Below are 9,739 nucleotides of genomic sequence, written 5' to 3' on the forward strand. Positions count from 1 at the left end.
TCTTTATTTCAAATAGCACTCAGCAAAAGAAGAGGGTGTCTTTTGTGTTGCAAACCCCTGTTGATTTAATATTTATTTTGCCAAGCTGGGTGTGGTTTGGGCAGAGGTTCTATATATCTTAACACACAGAGGGTGAGGGCAGCACAGACCTGTGATTTTTAGTCTGGCCAGCTTCTCAGAGGAAAGCTAACAGATCAATTAGAGGGGAAAAAAAAAGTAAACTATCTTTGGCCTGTAGATTTTCCCCTGGTTCTTCCCTCTGCTTCTCATTTCTGAACAGTCATTGTCATCTTGTCTCATTAGAGACAATACAATCTGAAGGGTAAGAAGGCAAAAATCCTGGCTATTGACATATGTGATGCAAACCAGCTCTTATTTCCTTTGTAAATAGGGGACTGTGGAATAGTGTAGCAGATGTCTTGTCAACTGGGGAATCTGCTGTTGTCCTTTAAAAATCAGATGTTGCCTAGGTGCATTGGTTTTCCTTAGAGCTAAAGCAGTGATGCTTCCAGAGTCAGGCTTTCAGCCTTCCCTGAATTTTGAATCACTAAAGCATCTCCAAGGTCACTTCCTGGAATACCTTTGGATTTTCATCACTTTGGGCCATCTGGACTAGATGAGCAAGGTGATGTCAGTGAACTCCTTTGTGAACAACTATCCATATGACAAAGGGAAGAATGTTGTGAAAAGGGGAGGCAAAAGCTCAGGGCGGACCCAGGATTTCAGGTTTATTTTGAACCGAGCAATGTAACCTTTCAGATTCACAAAGCATTGTCAGCTCTTGTAATCCTTTATTAGTCTGCTTGGGTTTGATTTCTGTTTGTATTTTTACCACCTAGGGAAAAACAGATTTTGGCATCCTTTAGTCCGAACATTGTCAACTGACATTGTAGGAATAAGGAGAATAAGAATTCCTTATGTGAGCAAGATTTAATTGACTGGGCACTTAGGGAGAAGAAAAAAGAAAAAGGAATATCTGTAGCTTGATTCAGGCATTCTGTCCATTCTGGAAATAAAGGAAGAGAGAACACAAGCTGCTACATTTGTGTGATTGCACTAAAATAGCAGCTTGTGTTTATGTTTTAACTTTCCATTACGAGGCTGCTGGCTGTGTATAGCTGGAAGCACAGTTTTGGGATGTGGCGACTACCTGTTTTGTGGGCCCTGTTGCAGTGCCACAAACAGCCAGCACACAAACATTATCCTTTTGATGTCCATGACAGCTTCTGGGGCCAAGGCTTGTGGCACTGGGGATTTCACTGTTTTTGCAAGTGCCATAAAATGAGAATATGCAGAAAAAAAGACACAAATTTGCTCTGTCTCTCTCTCAGACTGGTTTTACCTGTACAGTGGAAGTGGTTGGTGACTCTTTGTGCTTCTGTTAATTCAAGACTGCATTGAAATTCTCCCTTATTTCATCCAGGGCCAGGCTCTGCCCTCATGTCCATTTTGGGTGATTTCTTAGTATGTCAAGCATGTTGTTAGGCTCTGAGTGTGATATGGAAAAGCACAAAGCAATATTTTACATCCTGTTAGACCTGAAGCACCAATTGCAGTGTAAATGTTCTCACTCCTCTGTCTAACTCACTCACACTGATCCCCAATGCAGGTGATCCCCTGGATGGCTTCCCCAAATGCTGATGGCAAAATCACAGCCCTATGCTGGAGGTGCCAGTGGCCTTTCTGTTTTAATAATTCCTAATCTAATTACAAAGCTGTTCTTAGGGTTGAAGGAAATCCCCTCCTTCCCCTCCTATTTCTTCAGGTTTTTGGAGAGACTGAATAAAGACCTGCCTCTAGCCTGTCACTTTGCAAATCAAGCTGTTTCTAATCAACACTCAGTTAATTTGCCCTTCTGTACCTTAAAAAGCAAGGGCAGAGATCACGGGTGGGAGCTCAGTGGTAACATGTCAACCCTTTTTCATTAAGCATTCCAGCTTGCATTGGAACCTTGCTGTTCCTCCAGCTCTCAGAATACAGTAAACTTTCTGTTTGATCCCACAGGGTACCTGAAGTTTATTTCATTACAGAGTATAATATCTCCTAATGGGAACTAGGCAATAGACATACCAAGAACTAGCAAACAGGAGATTTTGTGTCAAAAGAGAATTCAATTTTAATTAATCTTTTCAGGCTAATTCAATTGAGTCTTCAGGAGAAACCTATTTCTGCTTTTGCCTACGGTTCCCTACACTGCCTATTTTCAATCTGTAACTCAGTAGGTCAAGAGTACAGCTAAATAGAAAGCAAAAGATACATGTTAGACAACAACTTGGGAGATATGCTTGTTTACAAGGATTGTTTTTTTCCTTCGAACAGGACTAGTGTGTTTTGCTGAGAACAGGAAGATCTTCATGGTTTTCCCCATGTGTCATTCTCCCTCCTTCCCTTCCACAGTGCCTGTACACTTGTCTGTGTGTCTGTATCTGTGTAAATACTCTGTAAGTTTTTCATTAACAAGAAGACTTTCCTTTTCTGACTCTTAATTTAAAAGTGGGAGACACAGTTCTTTGTTGCTACCTCTGCATCCCTCCAGCAGTGCAAGAAAGAGCCCCGTGTCAGCATGTATGGGTGGGGTATACATGTGTTTAGTCTCTGTATCTACAACCTCCAGAGCCAGATGTCATAATTCACACACGGGTGACAGCCAGTTTAGAAACGATTCTCTTTAAAATGGAAAGAAAATACTTAGAATGTATAAACTTGTAATACTATCTCCTTCTAGCTAGTTCTTCTCCGCCCTCTGAACAACTAATTTCTCAATTTTTATTTCTCATTTTGTTTAGGGCTGAAAAAAGAATTTCTTGGGATCACTCTGATTTTTCACTGCCTTCAGTTATAGGACTTTTATTTCTCAGATGATGTTGCATTGGTTATGAAGGGAATGCACGTTACCCAGATGTGCTCTGCCTCCCATCCAGCCAGGGAAGGCCTGTCCTACAAGGATGAGGTTAGAAGGCAGGCTAGGATTCACTTGCTTTAGGTGTAAAAAGCTCAAAATCTTGTCATCTCAGAGCAGTAGTTATTTACTGACTCCCATTTTACACAGAGGTATCTGAGGGTTTACCATGACAGCGAGGGGCTGGCTGGCCAAGTGTGTGCAGGAAGGCAAGTCCGTCCATGGGGTGACCCGCGGTTCTGAGCAGACAGCCAAGAGCAGAACACGCTCCCTCTCCTTCTCTGATTTGTGCTGGAGCCTGTAATAGAAAATAAATTAACATATTCATTTTAATCTTAGGCAAGGAAGAGTGACATATTTGCTTATCTGGGAATGCAGGGCGTTGTATCATCCCTGGCAGAACGGGGAACGCCGGCGAGTGGAGACGCCTCTGCAGAGCCGGGGCCTGATGAAAGGTGTGCAGTGCAGCTATTGAAGTGAGAGCAGCTGAGTGCTCAGGAATCAGGCTTTAAATGCCCAATTTATTTTTCATTTCATTCTCTCCTTAGCTCTACTTAAAATTGTTTTGATAATGGGAGGCGTCTGGCTTTGGGAATTCAGCACGGGGTGGGGAGAAAACCAAGATTTTGGCTGGCTCTAAGTGTATGTACAGTGTTGCTCTTGTTGTACAGTGTAGCTTGAATTCAGATGCACTGCTTCCCCTGAGCACAGTGGGTAATACATCTGGCCAAAAAGCTTCACTAGAATGGGGCAGGGAGAAAAAAAGAGAAGCAAAGAGTTGAAGGGAAGAGGGTGAAAAGAAAAATGGATCAATAAAAAAAGGGAAAAAATAGTAAAGGTGATAAGAGTGGTAAACAAGAATGAAGGGATAGGGCTTATGTTAGAAAAAGGACAGGAAAATGTGAAGTGGCTTGAGGATGCTGGGAAATCTCATCTTTTCAAAAAATGAGACTCTCTGGGGACTAGAACAAGACCTGATGTTCGAGCATTGCCTCACATGCTGAGCAATGGCAGGAGTGAGAAGAAAAGCCTGAAAGGAAACTGAAAAGAAAAAAAGAGGGAGTGCTTTTGAAAGAAGTTGCAGTTGGTTAATAAGGGGGAGGTGGTGCTGCATTCTACTGGGGTGAAAAGAGGCTGGTCATCCTTCTGCTGAGGGTGGTGACAGATACAAACGTGGCTGGACCCTCCATGAGAACTCCCTGTCTTCCAAGAAATACAGCAGAAGAGCTTGACTATACTGTACCTATGGGCTATTTAGTTGACATGCTGTAGAAACTTGCTTTTCTTTAAGGGAAGAGAAAAGCTGAATCTGAGGTAACAGTCTAATTTATAAAAGAAAGTGTCTTTTCCTCGGCATGTTTAACAAAGGAGTCGAACTGAAGCAGAGAAGGCAGGAGAAGGAAGCCCCGTGTGTCTGTTATGGGGTACCTGTTATGGCCACTGAGCCAGCAGAGTTTGAGCCAGCAGCTATTAGCACTTATTTTGGGGCACTTTTGAAACCTCTGTTTCAGGGGCTGCTCAGGCTCCTGACAACAGCTGGCACTGAGACACTGGAACACCGCTAGAGTTGTCCCAGCAGTGATGGCTCTTGGGAAGAATCTCCCCACAGCCCCTGCACAGGCAAGAGGGGGTGTTACCAACATGTAAGGTGGTGTAATACTAGCGATGGGCCTCCTTGGGTGGGCCTTTGCACCAGCAGGTGTTAGTGGCTGTAATTGGATTTATCAGGCCTTGAACTTCCTCACCTGGGGCTCATCTTAGCCCAGCTGAACCTTGTTGCCCTGTCTACACGGTGTGTTGTCACATAAACCCTCGCTTTCTCTTGTTGTATCCACGCTGCCATGCAGCATGGTAAACTGTCCAGGGAGGAGATAACAGGTGAGCAGAGCTAAGGACTGCACAAAGGACAGGTTGTGGTGTACAGCAAATGCCTGGAGTTGTCTCCTTTGACCTCACAAAGAGCTGCATCTCTTGAAAACAAGGCAGATCAACAAAGGTTAAGATTCTGTGTTCGGTTGCTTTAATTCCTGAGGGAATAGTGGGACTGAGAAATACTGGAGCAAAGGTATTAAAAATATGTAAAAATAATATAAAACCTTGTTTTCTTGAAAATATCTGATCCATGGATGATTCTGAAGAATAGGTCTTAGAAAATCAAATAAATAATAAGGAACCCAAAGACAAACCCCAGCAGTGTTCAGAGCACTCCTTGATAGGCTGCAGATAGGAGCCCTCTTTTTCTTGAATCAAAGTGAAGGAGAAATATTAGGAAAATCTGTTTATATTTTATGCTGCAGTGTGGTATGGCTGGCATCTCATCTGCTCCCTGTTAAGGAGCAATGTTTAGTTACAGCAGCCTTTTCAGGATCCTTTACAGCACCCACTGCCATCCTTTTCTATTTGAGCTCGTGGAATTTAAAGTCATTTGAAGAACTAGCAGAGTGAAACAAACTGTCTGAAGCTCATAAGGTTATTTCCTTAATATTTGGGCTTTAATGACGTGCAGAAAGGGGCTTGCTTAATTTCCTCCAGGCAGTGTCTGATTTTACACTGTTCCTCTGAGTCCAGTTTCGTGTAAAGTTGTGTTGGGAAGGCAATAGTCACCACATTTCCTAAGGGGGACAGGGGCAAGCCCACTTCTGTGTATCATAGGGACAGTGGGGTGACAGCAGAACTGTGTTTGGACCTGGAGTGTGAAGGAACCCTTCTGAAGATGCTGTGTGTACCCAGTGGGGCTGAAATGAAAACCTTTCATTTCTGAAGAATAAACCATGAAGAGGTTTTGCCTCCCCCCCACACCCATCTCACAGGCACTTGGCTTACAGTGTGCTCTGACTCAGTAGCCAGATTGCTGGTAGGAAGTTCAGAGCTCGTGTGTCTGCCAGGGAGAGAGGCCGGTGCTGTTCAAACAGCCTTTGTCTGAGTGCACACAGCCTGGTGTGGGGATGTGGGTGCTCTGGGACCTTCCCTCTCTCTGCCACAGACTTTGCCTGAGGTGTCATGCTTATTTTAAAAACCTCTGGGTTGTTTTCTTATGTTTCTTGCTGGAGTGTGAACCACCAGCCTCATGCCTTGAGTTCCTGCCCAAGCTGTGAACTGTGATAATTAAACCAAATTCTTGACTTCTGCAAAATACCCTTTTCTCTCCATCTGATTCAGGGTTTAGTGACACGTAGTTGTCCCAGGTGACTTTCTGAGAGGATGAGCAATCTCCTAATCCACTTTCCATCAGCATCCTGCTCTGCAGCTGTGTTGGTCAGACGGCTGAAAGGCATCTGAATGTCACTGGTAGAGGAAACGTGTCAGGTGCAATCATCCATACTGCCTTTGGCAAATGCAGTGGTAGGATCAAAGGTCTAAAGCTCCAGTAAACAGAACAAAACAACAGATAAAAGGTCTTATATAAAATGCTATAACTCAGAGCTCATGGATGGGCACATCCTCATCCTTACTTCAGGGTTAGCTTTTCACTTGCTCCCTTTATTTCCTTTATTTTTCAGCTGGCTTTGCTATGGTTTTTCAGGAACATTATTTAAGTTTAGGGGGTATGAAATAAATAATTTAAATCCTTTGCTCTGTAATTTACCCTGTATTGACAGAGCCTGACAGCCTCTTCACTGAAGGCACTGCTGCCTCTCTGGTGCAGATGCAGCTGGCAGGGATGAGGCTCTTGGGTGGGATACATAAAGCTGCTAATTCTGGTGAACCTAAAACTTTGAATTAACTCTTCTGACAGTTGCTTTTAATTGGACCTCTCTGAACTTGGAGACCACTTGGGGGTGTCTCAGTAGCCCCAAGGGTGCCATTCCACCCTTGGGCTCTAAGTTCTCCAGGGCAGGAACCGTCTCATCCTGCGTGTCCTGCCCAGTGGCCCCAACCCCACGTGCAGCTCCAGGAGCTGCTGCAGCACCTGCACTATGCACCTGCAGTAAGTTATGTGATAACAGCGTTCAGGGAACAGTATCACCAAAACCTATTCCCATGCCAACAGCCTCAGCAATTTTGCTGTAAAGCTCCTCCAAAAACGACAGTGAGAAATAGGAAGAAAGTTTTTATTTTTGTTGGCTTTCACTTTAGATGGGCTTCAGAATAACAAGAGTTATTTTTACTCCAGCTGTCAAGGGAAAAATATTGTGTTGAAGCAGAGGCTGAGCTTAAGACAACTCGGGTGGAGCAGGAGCTTTCAGTAGTTCCCCAAGTGCAAGCACCTACTGGGGCTCCTGGCTCCACCAGCTCTCTGTTCCACCCAGCTTTTGTCCAGGAGCTGAAAATCTGGACAAAGTGCTGCTCCATCACCATGTAGTCTGTGGTGCCTGGGAGCAGAGCGTGGGCATTTCTCCTTTCATGCCTCTCTACAAGGCAGAGCAGGGGGGCACCACTGAAAGCTGCAGAGTCACTACTGAGCAGCATATTCTGCACTTGCTGCTGCAGCCAACAAATACTGAGTTCAGCTCAGGCTGGGCCTCCAGGGATTAATTCCACTGCAAAAACCAGGGAGGGGGACCCAAAACTTCTGTCATAACAGCAAAAGGAAAGAAAGTGATGTCAGCTCAGATACTTGCTCGATCTTGTGTTTTGCAAAGTGCAAAGGAACAGCAAACAGCCAAGAAAAAAAGGTTTGGTCTGGTTTTGCACCTTTCTTTTAGGCAACAGGCAGTGTGCATGGAAGGCTGCTTGGAAGCACGCCTCGGATGGAAATGGCATCACCACTGCTTGGCAGTGACCATGTCTTGTCCCAGTAATACACTGCAGTTACAGAGGGCCAGTACTTCACTGAAGGGGTGGCAAACAAGCCCTGATTAATGGAGCCCCGTGTGTGTTATGGATGGGGGAGGCAGGTGCAGAGAGTGGCATCCGTGAGCTGTGTCCCCAGGGCTCCCTGTGCCACCAGTGGCCACACGGCAGCTCCTCAGCCCATCACAGGCTCCTGAGCAGTGGCTTCTGTTTTCAGTCAGATGTTGTTGCCTGCCTGACATGTGAAATATCCCAATCAAGTACAGTGTTAACAACTGGCGTGTTAACAACTCATTTGGAGTCTCGAGAGGAAATGCAGCCTCTGGAGCTCGCACAGCACGCGGCAGGGGGAGGAAAGGGGCACGCTGGAAGGGGGTTGTAGCTGTTGTTAACAATGTGGCTTGCCTGGGATCTGAGAGGGTTATTAAAAGCTGCTCTGTTGTACATTTTGTCTACCCATATCTGTATTTTGCTAAAAATGTGACATGGGAAATGCAGATTTGGATGCTTCAAAACTACCTCATTCCAGGAGCATTGACTTAGATGTGAATGCCTGAATTTCATCAGGCTTGAGGATGCCTCTGTGAATGTAGACACTGGGGGAAGTTAAACACAAGGGAGAAATCATTTCTTTGTTCAACTGCTGCCAAACAATGGATACTTAACAATGCATGTGTCTAAACAGACATCAATATTTTCCTAGCCATATTTTATAACTATTGTTCTTGAGACTGGTCATAGTCTGAAGGTCAGGCATGCCATAACTCCTTGGTAAAAAGCATAAGGAACTTTGAGGTTTGAAATAATTCTATGAATGCCTGCCCATGCCCCTCTCCATTTCCCTCATCCTCCTCACTTTTCCCACCTGCATCCTTGTCCATCCTTGCCCTGGCCAGCCAGAGGGAGGGCAAAGAAAGATGCATCTTCCTCAGTGCCTGAAGGCTGAGTCTTAGTGCTCTGCTCAGGAACAGGTAAATGTAGAGCTTGATGGGGAAGGATAAATGTGCCAGGATAGTCAGCAGTACTAAAGAATCCCCATAAATGGCCTGCCCTAAGTGAAAGGAGTTGCAGCAGAGATGCAGTAGCCATATCCTGCTCCAAGTGGGACCCAGCAAGCCAGGATTAACGTCACAGAAGTTAGCAGATGCTCCAGATTTGCATCAGCAAAGACACAGATGGAACTGGGTTTTCTGTTTGAAGGACAGCGTGGCTCTGCCAGCAGAGTGAGTGCAGTCAGATCCAGCCCAGCAGCACTGGGGCTGGGGCACCATTTTACTCTTTTTCAGTTTTTAATAATTCCAGATTTTAGCCCTCCCACTTATTATTGCAGTGGCTGACAGGGGACCTGCAGGAAAATCCAGTTTTATTGAAACTGAAAAGGTCAGTTTTGTTGAGCATTTCCATGGTGAAAATAATAAATTAAATGTATTCAGACTCCTTAAGCTGCCCAGATCCACGGCTGGGCTGACCAACTGGAAGATTTTCCCCACAAGCTATTGTAATAGTATCTTGTTGCACAGCTTTTAGTGGGGCGCGGGCCTCAAGGGTTTTGTCAGAAAAATACTTTTCTCATTGTTAGGGCAGATTCTTCAGCCTTTGCAGTGCTGTCCGTGGCCAGACCACTGCCAGGCAGCCTTGTGACAGGGTCTGAAGGCAATGGGAAGGCAGCTTTTCAGTGCTGCCATTTCTGTCTCACTGAGGCTCCTGCTGACTGTCCCACTGTGCAAAGGTGTTTTGGTGCAAATACTCCTCTATTTGTCCCTTGCAAATGCCACCCAGGACTCTGCTGCTTCCCACTGATACCCCTGAGGTCTTTGCTGTGGGTTGGGTCACATCTTATTAGCTGAGTATGATCTCTCTATCATTCCCTGAACATCGGATGGCATTCACAGCTCCTGTCTCAAGGAGAGACGCAGGCACCCTTCTCTGAGGTGCTGCACCTTGAAAAGTCCCTTCTCCTCTCTGCAAACGTGCAGGAAATCCTTCCCCAGAGAAGGCACACTGGAGCTCAGGAGGCTCCTCTCTGTGCAGCGACTCCTCAGATAGAGCAGCAACACATTTCCTGTTCAGTCGATGTAACAAAGTGGCCAGTCCTGCTCTATGAAT

The sequence above is a fragment of the Myiozetetes cayanensis genome, unplaced genomic scaffold (assembly GCF_022539395.1).
Source record: "Myiozetetes cayanensis isolate MyiCay16 unplaced genomic scaffold, myiCay2020 scf16, whole genome shotgun sequence".
In the NCBI taxonomy this organism is placed as follows: Eukaryota; Metazoa; Chordata; class Aves; order Passeriformes; family Tyrannidae; genus Myiozetetes; species Myiozetetes cayanensis.